We start from the raw sequence: 16,032 nt of genomic DNA, 5'->3' as shown, positions 1-16,032 counted from the left end.
CGGCATGACAGGTGCTTCACGGAGCCCTGTTCCAAAGCACGTTGTCAACAAGAATGTGGGGATAACATCACAGGGAGGCAAGGACGGGTGCTGAGACAGGCTCAGTTAAGCTTACTTGTGAATGCTTTCCCCCGCACCTACCCTGCATGCAGTCACCAGCTTGCAGATGAATTTTTATCATTCTGTCTGCACCTACGTGATGACAGGAGCAGGTAACATAACCATGACTAGTTTCTAATAGAGCCTTAATAATGAAAGACAGTGATCTCAAGGTTCCTTATTCATGCAAATTGGTCTTCATTTCAGTGGAAGCCTTCCCAAATACAAAAGTAATTGCATTCTCAGACTTGGCCTTAGTTTACTAAGCCATTAGAAACAGACTTAATTAATTAATTCTGAATTAATACAAGGACAGACCATGGTTTGGTAAGATGCCAAGTAAAGCAAACTTTTCACCGGGTCAAGCCTTGTTGGAGAAGCTAACTGTCAGCCAGAGGCTAGTTCAGCATCAAGGAGTCACCTGAGATAACGAGGTCTGTGACATCCAGCCACTCAAGCAGCCAGGATTTCTTGTCAGTCATCGTTACGAGGCTAACAGAGGCTCTGGGGTGTCCTTGTACTTGGGACTCACGAAGGCGAGTTGCCAGGTGACTGAAGTACAGAATCAACCAGGTTGGAAGAGACCTCAGGGATCATCGAGTCCAACCGTTGCCCTGACACCACCCTGTCAATTCTTGTCTTAGCTCATGTGCCAAAGCAGCAGCATAATATTTTTGAAGGTCACGAGTCTATATAAAACTATTATGGTTGATTTATTTTTTTTATAATTCAACAGCTAGATTTCACTTGAAAAAACTTCACTTAATTGACTTATATGAGTATATAATTTGGATGGGAGACAATTGCTGAGCAGTGAGCTGCTATCCACTAACAGTGATTTTGCTTTAGCTCATGTAGCAGGGAACATACTAGAGCACATGGGTCTTAATTAAAGCCTGTAATCAGCCTGAAATTCCTACAGACTCCTCCCATCTTCATCACAAAGGTGGGAGACCTGGTGGCCTAGTACTGCAAAATACTACCAGAGGTATAAAACCTATGATAGACAGGCATGAAACCATTTATCATAAAATTTTAGTCTTCCTGTAAAAGAAAAGAAACTATGTAGAAACATCCATCATATCTCTTGGCCAAGGGCTTATAAGCTTTTATAATAGAACTAGGGCATATCATGAATTAGTCACAGGATTTCACAGGGCTGAACTACAGGCTTTTATGAATACCAGGCTCTGTAAATTAGATTATATTGTTTTTAAAAAAATTAAAACACAGTACTTCACCTAAGGAGGCAGCAGGACAATGTTTGACAAAAAAGAGGAGAAATGTCACATTTAATAAAAAAAGAAAACCCACCCAGTTCCAGTGACAATCAAAAAGTAAATTAAAACATTCATGTAAACATGTTAAGATTGGGGAAATTTCCAGCGGCTCCGCTTTGGGAGGGAGAGGTGGAGATGCCCACATTGCCTTCTCTTACTGGACTGTGAGCTGATAATATCTTCGTCCCTCTCCAGAGCTCCTCTATCAACTCTCTTTGGGAAATCTGCACAAGCCCTGCACCACCAGGAAACACTGAACCGCTGGTGACTGGACCTTCCCTGTGGGCTGGCTTCTGGAAGTTGCCAATGTCATTTCTTCACAGCAGTGAAGCTCTGCAGCGGTGTGAAGAATCACAGGTCAAACAGCATGGTGTTCAACAGGAGTTTCTGGCATCTGCTGTGAACCGTGCCAACTGTGGTACGGCAGTAAGGGGCTATTTCATCCACCGAGCCTAAAGTGCTGCTCAAAAGTTACAACGAACTACAATGCCATTGCAGTATTTCCACATTCTCTCTCTCCAACTCCAGGCCAATTTATTTAAATTTAAAAACCAAAAGGGAGAAATTATTTAACATCCTGTCCTTACAACTCAGCCCAAAACCTTTCTGGATGAATCTAGCTCACTGAAGCCAATGAGATTGGTTCCATCAACTCCAATAAGTTTGGATCAGGTCTTGGGTCCCTTGCACTGGCAAGGGCTGGAACACAGCTAACCGTTATAGTCTGATGAAGCATGAGTCACAAAATACCACAGCTCACACTGTGTCTGAGCCCTAGTGAGTGCAGCAGCAGAACATTTGTTTGGGTCAGCACAATGAGCGCACGCCTGACACTATCGTTTTCAGTAGGCACAAATATGCACATCTGAGTGCGCTCATATCTTGTTTGTTCTAGTAAAAACCAAAGCAAGGCAGCAAGAAAGAACAAAAGTGAAGGCTGTGAGATGGTAAAGGGTTGTTGTTCTCTTTTTAATGAGGCCTCACAACATAGCAGGTGATTCTCCAGAGGCCATCTCCCAACCTTATGAATGCACACATTAAGACATTAATACTATACCCCCCCTCCAAGGAAGGAGAAGGAGGAGACGAGGGGAGATGTTGAGGTGCTTCTACTCCTGCCAGCAATCTGATTGCAAAACAAGAGACGTGGGTTCTTTTAATCAAAATTCCACACAAAGAAAAATAACTATACAAAATATGTAGATTGAGGAAAAAGACTTACTGGCACAAGTGCCACGAGTTAAAGCCAGATGCAGGGAGAAGGAACACCTCTGCCTCATTCATTTCCTGCACTGAACAGAATGATTTTATGTGGAATGTCTGACTGCTAAGTCTATCCCACTCTCCACTCTTCTGAGCTAAATAACAGGATTCCCTTCTGTCCCTCCATGGCTTCTAACCAAGAGTCTCCAGCTAATTTACTTGCTTGATAAACCCTTTTTCTTAGAGTTCCTACTGTTTGGTTTTAGCATCAAGATACAGACTAGTGTTTTTAGAGAAGATCACAACCACCCTGCAAAGATACATGGATCACATTTCTCAGCTAAGCAGAAATAAAACACGAGCAACATGATTTAAGTCTAATAATCACTCATTCAGTATCATAAGCACAAAAACTGATGGCCAGTCATTTGCCCCATTCATATCCACATGTTGTACAATGGGGCGCAGTGACACAGGAATTGTAATAGGAAATAGTCTTTGGGGGCTTTGTTTCATTTTTCTAAGTATAAATAATTTTTAAGAAAAGAAACACAGCCTTGTGATTAAAATACTGATACTGCTTTTAGAACAGTGCTCCAGAGACCACCTAGCAAACTGAAGCGATAAATTATATATACTTTAAGAACACTTTATTAAAAACTTACTGTTAATAAGTATACCCAGGCTTGAAGATCTGTTCTATCATGAGTATCAGTCTTACAGTCAGGTAGATAGCCATCTCTCTGTGAAGATATTAAGTTTCTTTTCAAGTACTTTCAGGCATTTTTTTTCTATGGATAATATATCTCATGATTGAATCAGCAGTGTATTATTCATGAAAGTCTCCACAGAGGAAGTCTCAAAAAACTATGCGGACTGCTATGAAAGAGAGATTAGAAAGTCTGTGGGTTTTCTACTGTTAGCTTTGTCTCACACCTATCTGAGGCAGGAGAGTACTCACTACCACATATGCAAGCTGTCCAATGATGCCAGATCACAGACTAAAGCCCAGCTACAAAGCCAAGGAAAGGGAAATGTGGCAGCCCACCAGGGCCCATCTCATTCCTCACACAAGAGTCCATGTCAACAGCACTACGCCCCATTGCCTCTCCGTCCTCCTCCTAGTCCTCCCACTCCCAGTCTTCTCACTTAGCCCAACAGCGTGCTGGGTCAAGCTGTCTCTGGCATATCGGCACAAATCCTATTGTTATTAGGGCTTTGATTTTAGTTGGTGCCAGTGCCATTTAAATCCAAGCAACAAAATAGAACCTGCTGCAAAAAAGGTCCAGAACGATAATACATTGTATTATAGCACTGCCACAACCACAACACAATTTGTACAGGTCTTCGAAACATCTAGATGTCCAAATAGCAAGCAAAGACGTGCTCAAGATCCTAAATTCATATCCAAGTGTCTTTAGTGTTTCAGGAAATGTGATTTCCAGGTTTGGGGTCTCTGATTGTATGACTTTTTGTACATTTGTATAGTTGGCTGTAAAGACTCCTAACTCACAGATACACCAAGACGTGATGCTTAATAATATGGTGAGGTAGGACACAAACCATGTATTCTTCATGAATGTGTGTCTACCCTGGTCTTACAGCACCATGTTACCCTTTCTTGGCACATCTCACCTTCCAGAGAGCAAACTTTCTGCCACATGGATTTGCATTTATTCTATGTTCATGTAATACCTTGCGTGAGGGGAGCACAAATTTTCTGGACATTAAATGTACAACAAATCTCAAAAAAAAAAAATTTGGTTACTTACCCAACAAAACAGATTCAGAGAGGTACTGTAGAGAAAGCGAGAGAAACTGAAGCAAAGATACAGTGAGGAAACAAATATTTACACAATCTTTGTTCTTCTTTAATCTTTTATAGGAAGCCATGTAAGCCCTTAGCATATATTGTGATTAGTTTTTCCTCTGCTGTTGTAAACTCTTAGAAGAAGAGTAGTATGAATAGGTAAGATAAAAAATAAAAAGGTGCAAAATATTTAGTGGGTTCTTTTAATAATTGATCAGCCTAAGAGCTTTCAGTCTAGCTGTATTGACAGCACAGACAGACCTTTCAAGAGAATAAACAAAACTAAATATCTAGTCACCTATTAAAATGTGTTATCAGAGTGCTATTTCTAGCCCTTCAAATGTCACACTGCATCAGGAGAAACCGTGTACCTAATAATTTTTTCCTGAAGCTGTAACTCTGGGGCATATATAGCTTTTAACTGTAACCCAACATGTTTGCGTATGATATATTCTTTCCCAATTTTGCAGACTTGTGCCCAACAGGTTTCTGAGAAGATTTCTTCTTGAGACACGTGTTGTATTGGCATGGGGTGCTAGGCAGTAATTCATCGCTATTTTCTTTGCAGCACAAGACTTGACTGGTAACTCTAAGATGATGTACAGAATACTATGTGTAGTATCTCTCATACTACATGATGGAGGGGACTCCACTGTAATTAACACAAAGATCTTCTCTAAGGCTTCTGGAGACAGAGGCCTCACAGCTGTCTAGAGCAGTGAATCCACTTGCTTCCTGGAAGGAACCTCAGGATGGGCGTTCAGTGACCCTGCTGGTGTTCCCAGAGAAAAGTTTAGACAGAGTCAGCACTGTGAGGAGACCCTACACGGTACAGCCTCTAGTCATGCCATCTACCCTTGCAGTGACGATTTCAGGTGGGCAAGATGAAGCAGGAATAAGTTGAAAATACCCCCCAGTCTCACATTACGTGATGCAAGGACTTGTAGGATTTTTAGGCAGCCTGAACTCACGCTCAATTCAGATTCTTTGCTAGGGACAGCATGATGTCAGACCCCAGGTGCCAGTGCATTACCCAGCCTCTAGGACCTGGGTCATCCTCCAAGGGACAATGTAGACACTGACAGATCACATTAGTCTTCCTGGCTTTTTTCCCCCTACCAGGCACTGGCTCGGCTGCCTCCTATCATGACCACAGAAATCCCAACTTGGAGTTAAGCAAAAGACTGCCAACCACACTTCGATATCCACCAACTGTTTGTGGAGCTCAGTGCTGCATGACTGGCTACTGTCTCAGTACAGCTTATGTTTTGTGACCGGCTTATCCTCAAAACACAAGAATGGCTTTCCATGAGGATGAGAGGTACTTCATGTGCAAATAAATTTCACCCAAGTTTTCAGAAAAATAACCATTTGTAAAAGTAACACTTTATTTCATAAAATTCTACAAAATTAGCCAATAAAAACGAGTTACAAGCACCACCACACTGCAAAGACATGTCTTATTTGAACAACCACTTGCAAATAGTTTTCACAGTATTTACAGAGCTCAGACAGAGCACGCCACTACAAAGAATATGGAGAGTGGGAAACAGACCTAGTACAATCTCGTAGTATCCCCTGCTTGAATAACACCAATGATAAACGCATAAATACCTATAAATTCACCTAGGATAGTTTTGTAAATATATCATTTTCTCCATAAATGCTGTATAAACGCTCAGATGAATTGATCTGAATATTTTTGTGATAAAAACAGCTGTAATTCCACATTATATAAAAATAAGATTCGGTTCCAATGCAGTGCTCGTTGCTTTTTCTTAGCTCTTCTAAGCTGTGGGCTTGAGCTAAGTGAGGGCTAACATGCCTTACATGTCATTACTGCTATTGACGTAGCTGGGCAAAATTCCAAGTGCACAGTCCCTAAATCTGGCCTTTCTCTCTGAGGGCCTCACATGACTAACTGGCCCTGCTTGATGTGGAAGAACCATGCCTATGATTATAAAAGACATTTGACTGTGAGGACCATTAGGCTTGGCCTTCCTGCAAGGGCACTGCTGGTGTCTCTTGTAACGGCAACGCTGCAGGCACTGGAAAGTGGGCTGAAACTCACAAAACCCATAATTATAACTGAACAACCACTACTTTTGACCTTTAAATGCAAGGATCAATACAGACATAGAAACAAAGAAAAATGGACTCATATTCTGTTATCAGCCTCCCTTTCCACACAGTCATCTTCATCCTAATTTTGTTCGTTCTGCTGTAGGAAAAATATAACTTCTGCTCCTTATATGAATGAGTGTTGCAGTGTTTATTCAAAACCAGAATAGCCTTCTGGTCTTGGGGCGTATTTCCTTCATATTATGTAAATAATTGATTCTTTGAAAGACCAGAATAGCTATAAATCAAACCTGCAGGCAAACTACGTTTTCATGCATGCTGCTGCTTCCTGTTTTCCCATTTTGATGGAGGCATTGAAAACCCCCAGCCGTTACAGCACTGAATAATCTTCTCTTGGTTCTCAGGATAAAAGGAAGTGGAATTATTTCAGAAGTCTTCCTAACAAAGAATAATTTTAGCAACAGTTTGCTTTCTAAGATAAGGCCACTCACTTCAAAGTTTTTATTGTTTATGAAGAGGGCAAACATCAATAAACTGTTACAAGATCAGCTATGGATATAAAAGATAATTTCTTGTAGAAATTGCTGTACCTCTCCACGTCTCATTTCCTTCAGCTGTAAAGTGATGGCAGAGCTGCCTGCCTATGCTGGCATCTGTAGATAAGAAACAAATTTAGTGCTACACTATAATTCTGCTGCTAGAGAGACTTCACACAGGATATGGAACAAACTTGCCTAAAAATCAATCCAGATCATCTCCTCTTACTGTGAATGGGTAGAAAACCCAAACACCCAGGTTTACATTGTACACATTAGACAGGTGTAAAAGTAAAGGAAGAGAGAATAAAATACCGACTGACAAACAGGCGTTCACACACCCAAATTCAGATATGAAGTGTCTGAGTTGAGAAGCACATCACAAACCAGTTTTTCTACCTAATTATTCTCATGTAATACTATTTGTTTTTCTAAACACATTCCAACAAACAGCATCTATGACGCAGAGATCCAAAATTACTTAATTACGCTTCATTTCTTAGTGAGACCATGAGAAGGCATATATAAAGGTATTATTCCTTCTAGTATTTAAATAGCATTTCTCTCTGGGATGGCATCTACTGCCTTTTTTAGCAACACTCAGCAACCACACACAGCAAGGAGAATGAGGCATAACTATATCTAGTTAGCAGAGTTATTACAGAGTGGCCGACCATCACCATCCAAGCTGCAGTTTGGCATGGATCAATTTTCACGCAAAAAGAACTGCGGAGTGCTGAAGAACCCAAGCACGCATGGCATCAGTATGACACCTTCCTTGAAAGACACCTCCAGTAGCACATTTGGCTTTTCTGCCATGCGTGGATAAGAACTGAGCATGAAGACATGACATCATCATTTCCCAAACCCTCTCCTCTAACTGATCCAAATACCAAGTCAGTCCAAAATCTGCTTATATTGTGGCATATAGAAGGGTACAGTATAGTCTGCACAGGAACAGAGGCTAAAATCATACTGAAGTTGAAGGTCAGGTTCATAAATCCCTATTGAGATATACAGAACTATGCGCCAATCAGCCAAGGAAAAGGAAAAAGTGAAGGGAAGCACCTGGGTACCCAGCATTCTTGAAAACCCAGGCTTTTGTTAGGCTCCTACTTCAGAAATCTTGAGCGTCAAGTAAAAGCCCTAGCATATTCTTTTACACAATAAGAGCAAAGAATAAAACAACCTACCCATGACTGAGAACTTCAAAGGCCTGAATTAAAAACAATTTTCAAAGAACACTGAACGTTATCCTTGCTGCCAGTGTATTTCCCAATGCTGAGTAAATCCAAAGCAAAAATCTCACAAAAAAAAAAAAAAGCCTCTCTGCTGAAAACTTCTTGTCCACTTTTAAAGGCAGCAGCAGTTTCCATAATCCTATAGGTAGCCTCTGCTCTGACATAATTTATGCTAAGCAAGGAAAGTGCTGACCCTGGCTTAACACTCGCACCACAAACAACACACGTACAACCTAATTCCATAATGCTCATTCACATATATAGCGCCACAGAAGTTAATGGGATTACAGAAGGGATTGAAGAATTCAGGATCAGACCAACAGAACCTCCCTGGCTCACTGCAAAGACCTCAGCAAAGAGAGAAAATATGATGATTGTTCATCCATCTTAGAAGACATGCACTATAGTCTTCGCTCAAAACAAACGAAAACATCAACAGCACTGCTTTGGTATCTCATCTGCCCTGTTCTATAACAGACCAAAGAGGCATTTAGTGAAGTTAAGGACCAGAAAACTGAAAACACACTGAAGAAACAGAGGAACAGATAATTAACCAGTGTAGCTCTCTGCTGCAGGATACCATTGAAACAAAGCATTCTGTAGTAGTTTCATCAATTAATTAGCACATTGTATGCAGTAACACATTAAAATAAATAAATTCTGCGACCAACATCTTCTGCCATCTCTTAATAGTGACCTGAGTGTCTGCACACACATGCATGTGCCCAAGTACACATACACAGAGCACATTCTTAAAAATAAGACATGTAATTTGCACAAAGGTTTAACATTCCTGGTTTTTTCCCCAGATTCAGCCTTTGCAAAAACAGTAAACTTGTAATTCAACATTTGCAGAGTGCTTCAAAGTTTCTCTGAGCTGTCCACCCCCCCAAATATCTTCCCTCCCCTACAAACAGAAAACACAAGAAGAGACCTGTTTATCACATGACCTTCCTTTAGAGGAATCCTTACATTTGTACTCTCTGAATCACTTATGTATTGGAGAAAAAGGAAGCTGCAAATAATAGTCACATGGATCACACAATTCGTACCTTCCTGACTTTTAGGTTAGCCTTCTGGGCATGTGATGTTTATTAGGCACTGGTCCTTTCTTCTTGTAGACAGCTTAGGCTTGAGCTTCTGTGTATGCGTGCGTTTCTGTTTATGTTTACAAAAAATCTGATGTATTCCAAAAAAGGCACACTTGCTGTGTTTTGACTGTCCAAATATCATTACTTGTATCTTTTTTATGGTATTATCAATCAATATTGGCTTTATAGAACAGGATTATCTCTAAAAATAACTACTCCTATTTAAAGATAAGTAGTATACTTACTGAACATGAAAAAGGGAGCATAAAAGAAATGGGAGTATTAAGGACACTACATATTTTCTGTATGTGTGTATGTGCAGCAGAACCAACGTGGTCCAGCCTTTAGTAGTCAAGAGATACTAACTCTGCTAGTAACCTTGAGCAAGCTAAACCTCCCCTTGCCTTCCTGTACCTTCTACGTAGAGAAGCTGTCTGGGACACATACTGTTTCTTTTTATCACATGGTAGCAACAAATACAAGAGAAAACAATCTTTCAGTAGCATAATCCACAAAAATGAAATACTAATGTACCAAATATTGACCCAGAACAGCAGCAGTAACAGCAGTACCAGGCAGAATAAAGAAGCAGCAACTACAAGTAAGCAAACACTGATCTTTGGGTAGAAGAGTGAAGAGCACATTCTGCTTACGACAAACCCCACTAAAAATCATCTGGGCTGCCCTCTGATCCCCTTGATTTGGGGGCTACAATGAATACCCATCCATGGAGGTGTAGCAACCATGGCACTGACACGATCACAGGGCACCTACTGGTTAAAAATCAAACATAGGCAACAGCAGGAGCACAGGCAGTTTTGCTGAAAGGAGATCTGCACAGCAGGGCAGGCATGGCTTTTCTTCATTACCCTAATAGTCTAATAAATAAATAAGGGATAGTTGTGTCCATGGTAATCATACTGGTGATTTTTTTTTCCTTCGTTTCTGAGATACCTAAGGAGAGAGGTAGCCATACCAGGGCTGCAGATTCTGATACGTAAAGAAAAAATTGAGACCTAAATGAAGCCCTTTCCGTGTTAGGATTTAATTAAAGCTACTGTGAATTCTCAGGCATCTAAAACATCTACCATTCATCAGGCACTGGTGATACCTGAGGCTCCTGCGAATTATTTTTCACTCCTGAATTTCTTATGAACAGGTTGCAAAAGGTATTTACACCTCTGCATAGAAGCACACAAAATACCAATCCTCAGAAACGATAAGTGTGAGACTAACCAGTAGACTCTTCTCCACTTAAAGACACAACGGTTTCACACTCTGCCATTCCCAGCTTCTCTTTTACCCAAACTACAGCAAGTGTTGGCTTCCTGAAGTACAGTATTCTCAGCATGTCACACGCAGGGCAGCATCCATGCACCGCTGACTTGGTAATTGCATTATCCGCAGCCGCTGATGAATGAACAACTGTAATGCATACATCCTGGCTTTAGCTCTCTCGGGACCAGGAGGTAACAGACTCCCCATACCAGATTCACTCAGTTTGCTGAGTCCGAAGGCACACAGAAAACGCCCCTGTGCATTCCCTCTCATTTTAACAGCAATGTTGGATTCTGCTCTCCCTTCCCACTGACAGGAAAATAACGTTTCTATTTACAAGGACGAGAAAGTCGTTCCCAAATCTTCTCGACATCTGCAACCTATTTTACCTGCAAATTACAAGGCTTGAATAGAGGTTTGCAAAAATTGTGCTGTTAACACCGACCACATCTCCAGCTATTAGAAAAAAACAGAGAGAGCAGTGCTAATATCCCACAGCATAATGGCCCTTTAAAGAACACCTAGTCCTTATGGGTATAAATAATCTCAAGAATAAAATGGAGCCAAGGCGATTTTCATTGCTGAGGGGGTAGAACTGACCAGCTGCCAAAGCCCCGTCGAGTTAAACGCGCAGACGAGCTTACCTCAGGGAGGCAGCGGCAGCCTCCGTGCCCGCCGGGACGGGACGACGCAGCCCCGCCGGCCCGAGCCGTGCCGAGCCGCCCCGCTCCGCTCCGCTCCCCGGCAGGCGGCGGCCGCCGATGGGCGCCGCCCCCCCCGGCAGCGGCGCGGGAACCACCCGCTCGGCGCCGGCACGCAGCGAGCCCTTGTCACCAGCGCGGCCGGAAAAAAGGAGGGAAAAGAAAGGGCCGGCGCTTCCCACCCGGGGGGAAATACCCGAACGCTGAGGGAGGCGGGAGCGGGGCGGGCGGGAGCCCCTCGCCCGACCTGTGCGTGTGTCGGTCGCTGTTGGCTCCCAGGGTGGTGAAATTTGCTGAGGATTGAGGATTGAGGGAAAGGTACGAGGCTTAGCAAGCGGTAAATGAAGGGATTTTCAATGCAGCCATCGTTGTGTCGATCATATGTAATACAAATCGCAGGGAAATGAGGCAGAGATGAAGGAAGGGGGAAGAGACAACTCTGACAAATCACTGAATGCTTCATCCGGAGGAAAAAAAACAACCAACAAAAGATCAAATAGAGGAGAGGGGAAATCTCTAACAAACCCCTGTCCCATTCACCCTGCATTGCATGGGTTTAATATTACCATTTAGATTTCATTAATGCTTAGGGCATTACTCCTGGATCAGCTTAGGTGCTCTGCAAAGTGAGTGAAAGCCAGTCGGTACTCAAGCGCATACGTACCAAACACATAAAGGTACCACCCCACACAAGGCCTGACTGTGCTGCCTTTGTGTAAGGAGGAAACGCAGTGGACATAGAGGGAATTTCATCCCTCTCAGGCTGTCTTGACATCATGTTTTCTTTTTTCGTCTTCAGCGGTTGTAGTTCTATTTTCTTTCTTTTTCACCTTAAAAGTTCTTTTTGTCTTTAATGTACTGACAGCCATAGAAATCTTAATTTATTTGTCTTTACTTGAATACTACCCATGAATCAAAAATATCCCCAAATCAAACCATTTGCCAAAAGAACTTAATAAGATCTTAGTCTGTCATTAGTTTGAGAAACAATCAAACGTATTTTGGCTCCAATTGCCAGAAGACGCAAAGGAAGTTTAGCACCAAACTTTGCTCCCTCTAAAAGCACATCAACCGCTCGAGGGCAGCTGGAAAGACCTCCTTCATTTCAGAGATGAATACATACAAAAGGCAGGCTAGCTGCCTTCCAGATGGGGACCAGACATTTGCGGCGATGATCCCGAGCAGCCCTCCGCTTCGTGCAATCCCCAGGAGAGAGGAACGTGACCGTCATCTCAGAGCAGAATGGACAGCCGGGAAATCTCAAATCTGAAATCCAGCTTGGGCAGAAAATAAATAAGCACTTGCCACACCTGTCCATTTCTCTCTCATCCGATGGAGAGAAGGGTGATAAATTTGTGGCATCCTGCCAAAAAACATTGAACTCATTTAGGCACAAAACCTCATATTACCCAGGCTGAATATCATCAAGGAGAGGAAAAAAAGGTTGAGATTTTATTCACTGATATTCCCACCCCTCCAAAAAAAAAAAAAGACTCCCTGCATCATAAGAATAGGAGTCTGTGAGAATAACTCAAAGCAAGGCCTGGGGTTGACCTAATAGCTGAAATGCTCAGTTTCAATTTACAGACTTACTAGAGTGCAAGATGCGTGCAAGTGTGCGTGTGTATATATACCTCCATGCAGAAGAGGCAGAGCCAGGATCAATTTAGGTGGACAGCCAGTTAATGAGTGTAGCCTTGATCTCTCCTGACCCGTTCAAGGTCTGCAAGGGTTCTTTGCCTGTCTCTGCTCTTGAAACAGTGTTTCTAAGGACCAGTTCAAGTACCTTTAATTTAAGTAGATTGGGGACTTGCTACTTTGTCCTGGACCCAGGAATGTCAATCCACCAATTGAGAATAGCTCTTCTGTTCCAGGCTCTTGCATGGGGAAGGCAGATAGGGGCTTAGCAGGGCAGGTGCATCTATCACGGAGATCCCCCAGGAGCACTAAGCAAAGCTGGCTGCACCTTCTACCGCATTAGCACCTCTCAGTGCAAGAAATCCTGGACCATATTTTTATCTGCACTGTTAAAGTACCACTCCTGCTATCCTTAGAAAGATTATACAGTTGCTTATGGACCTTGTGCAGCACTACAAATAACTTGACAGGATCACAGGGAATGCATGAAGGAAGGTCTTTTCTGCTTGCAACAGAGGAGTCAGGTCTGTTATAAGCTTGGGATTGACATGCCCACCAAACTAGTCCCACCCACAGCAGCAGGCAACTGCAAGTCAAACTGTGGAGAAACTATGATTTTAAGTGAAAGCATATTTACATACATGACCCCATTTTTAAAACCTGTTGAGCTTTTCTGAACATCCACCTACATAAGGGCAGATATCTTTCAAAAAATGCTCAAAACCCACGCCTGCACCATTTAGCTCTTACAGATAAAAACCCCATCAAACCATACCCGGCCTATCTGCGAGAAGCCAGCATATCCTCCTCTGCAACAGGAGAGGGCTTTGTACCTTACTGGTGTCAGCAGGTGACTTTACAGATGCCCATCTAAGCACTTTGTAAATAGCAAACATTTGTCTGCTGAAATGCCCCATCTTCCTCCTCCACTAGAAGGCAGGAAGCCTACCTTCCTGCTTGTGCCCCTGCTGTATTAAAAAAGGGCATGTAATTGACTGTTATGTTACTAGCAGCCAAGCTGGTAACATAACAGTCAGTCTAAGATGACACATGAACATGAGAGCATGAACATATGTCTGTAGCAGGGCCAATCGTTTTGTTAGGAAGTGAACTCAGCCCTTCCTGCGAGGAGCTATGTTACCAGAGGGAGCGAATCTTTCATTACAAAGTTACTGATTTGAATCCAATGCAGAGGCAGCTCAGGCTGAATGAATGAATATTCCCCACTGCGATTGCATCCTCAGCAAACTGCCCTAGAGAGCAAAGACTGAACTCTATTTTTCTCTTGAACGGCGTATCTTGAGGAATAGAAGGAAGAAGCTAACCCTGCCAATACTTCAGGTAGAGGCCTGTAGGAACAACTGTCTAATAGTCCTCACAGTAATATCAATTGACAGGCATCCCTCTCTTTAAAGGGTTTGTCCTGTGTGCAAATACAAAGACTGCACCACACTTACAACTCTGAGACATTACGCAGGTGCTTTGGAATTTTAATGCTAATCTAAATACCCTCATTCAAACAAGATAAATGTAATGCCTAAGTAACTGGTATGAGAAAACAGAGATAAACAGATTATGGGGCAACACAGTCAAAAAGCACTCAAAAGTATATCAGAATCCTTCTTACTAGGAAGACCGGCTACACTGCACATTTGCTGTCCCCGCTCGCTTTCCACTGAAATTTTGAACTGTGATTTTTTTTTTTTTAAAAAAAGTGACCCTTCATTAGACAGCTAGCATTTGAGTCCACATGCTGGTTCCAGGAGCTGTGACACCTCCCTTGAAATTTTTTTGTACTCCCGCAAACCATGTAACTTGGTAGATTCTTAATGACAAATGTTCATATGTAATAAATATATAGGCACAAATACTCCTAACTTAATGAGGTTTGTGGGACTTTCGTGATCATCTATCATGATGACGAGAGTTTATCACATTGACCAAGAAATTCCCAAACTGTGCTTCTAGGTTATGTCAGAGGAGGCACACATTAGGTCTTTGCACAAACAGGCCTGCTGCTGCCATTTAGTGCTGGAACGGGGATCCCCTGCGTGAGGTGGCACAGGAACTGGATGGGACAGAACTTGCTAGCAGCATGCTGGCAGTGAAAAATCCCTGCTTGACTCAAACCCAGATAAACTTCCCATAGCACTAAAGCAACCCCATCTTTTTATTTGTAAAATAAAGACATTTTTAAAATAAAACCTGTGACACCACTGATCCCAAACCCTGCCATTTCCATAGCCATAGTCAGAGCAAAAGTGCACTTCAAGGGTGAACTACCCCACTTTATAAGACAGCAGCTTAGACAAGCAATTCAAGTGATGTAACTCAGGTCAGTCTGTCAGTGTCACAGCCTCAATGCAGGTGTACTGACTCCAGGCCCCTCTTCTGGGCTCCCACCATCACACTATTTAAACCAGACACAAAGTCATGCTGATTCTGTGAAGGCATCCAGACAGAGCAACTGCAACATTTTCCAAAGGCAAAATCATACAGTGTAGTGAAAGGGAAATTGTATTGACTTTTTGCATTACTAACAAGGGATTTGCAAGCACACAGGCTCTGTTTGTTCAACCAGAGTTGAAAAGAAAACCAGAATCATATGAAACATCCCTCTAATCCATGAACCCAGTGAACAGGATGGCCCCAGCTATTGTGTCAGTACATACGGCTTGGGGTCCTTAATCCTTCAAATTATTGGCATGGTGCACTTGTTCTGTGACAGCTCTTTCAAATCTTTTCCCATCTCTATTGTTTTGTTTTCTGCTTGAGTAAATAGTAGGGCAAAAGTGAGACACATTTGTTTCTGCTGTCAGGATGAATGGCCTGGATCTTCACTGCCCTGCTTTATCTGTCGACTTTGTATCTTGGCTAGTGCACATGGGCTACCATCAAGGAAGGAGTCCTCTCCCATGTAGTCTTGTATGAAAAGTGCAGAGTGGAAATGACAGTATGAAGTGCAGAGCTGTCGAGGATGAGGGCCAAAAATACAGAAAAAAAAATAAAAGCCAGAATCCACCTACATCACAGACCACCATTCATATCCATGATGAGCAAATGCAAAGTGAAC

At 42.4% G+C, this 16,032-nt stretch overlaps 1 protein-coding gene across 2 annotated transcripts in view; it reads right to left on the bottom strand.

Annotated features, from left to right (window-relative positions):
* SORBS1 (sorbin and SH3 domain containing 1) overlaps positions 1-11,357 on the bottom strand; it is a 177,577-nt gene extending 166,220 nt beyond the window's left edge. For both annotated transcript variants that reach the window (XM_068397508.1, XM_068397510.1), the window contains exon 1: positions 11,265-11,357. The gene's annotated coding sequence lies outside the window, so the exon portion shown is untranslated. The remainder of the gene's footprint in view (positions 1-11,264) is intronic.
* Positions 11,358-16,032: the final 4,675 nt, after the last annotated feature.

Source organism: Nyctibius grandis, chromosome 4 (genome assembly GCF_013368605.1).
Source record: "Nyctibius grandis isolate bNycGra1 chromosome 4, bNycGra1.pri, whole genome shotgun sequence".
Taxonomy (NCBI): Eukaryota; Metazoa; Chordata; class Aves; order Nyctibiiformes; family Nyctibiidae; genus Nyctibius; species Nyctibius grandis.
Note: the sequence above shows the minus strand (reverse complement) of the source record. Positions and strands in the feature narration are given on the sequence as shown.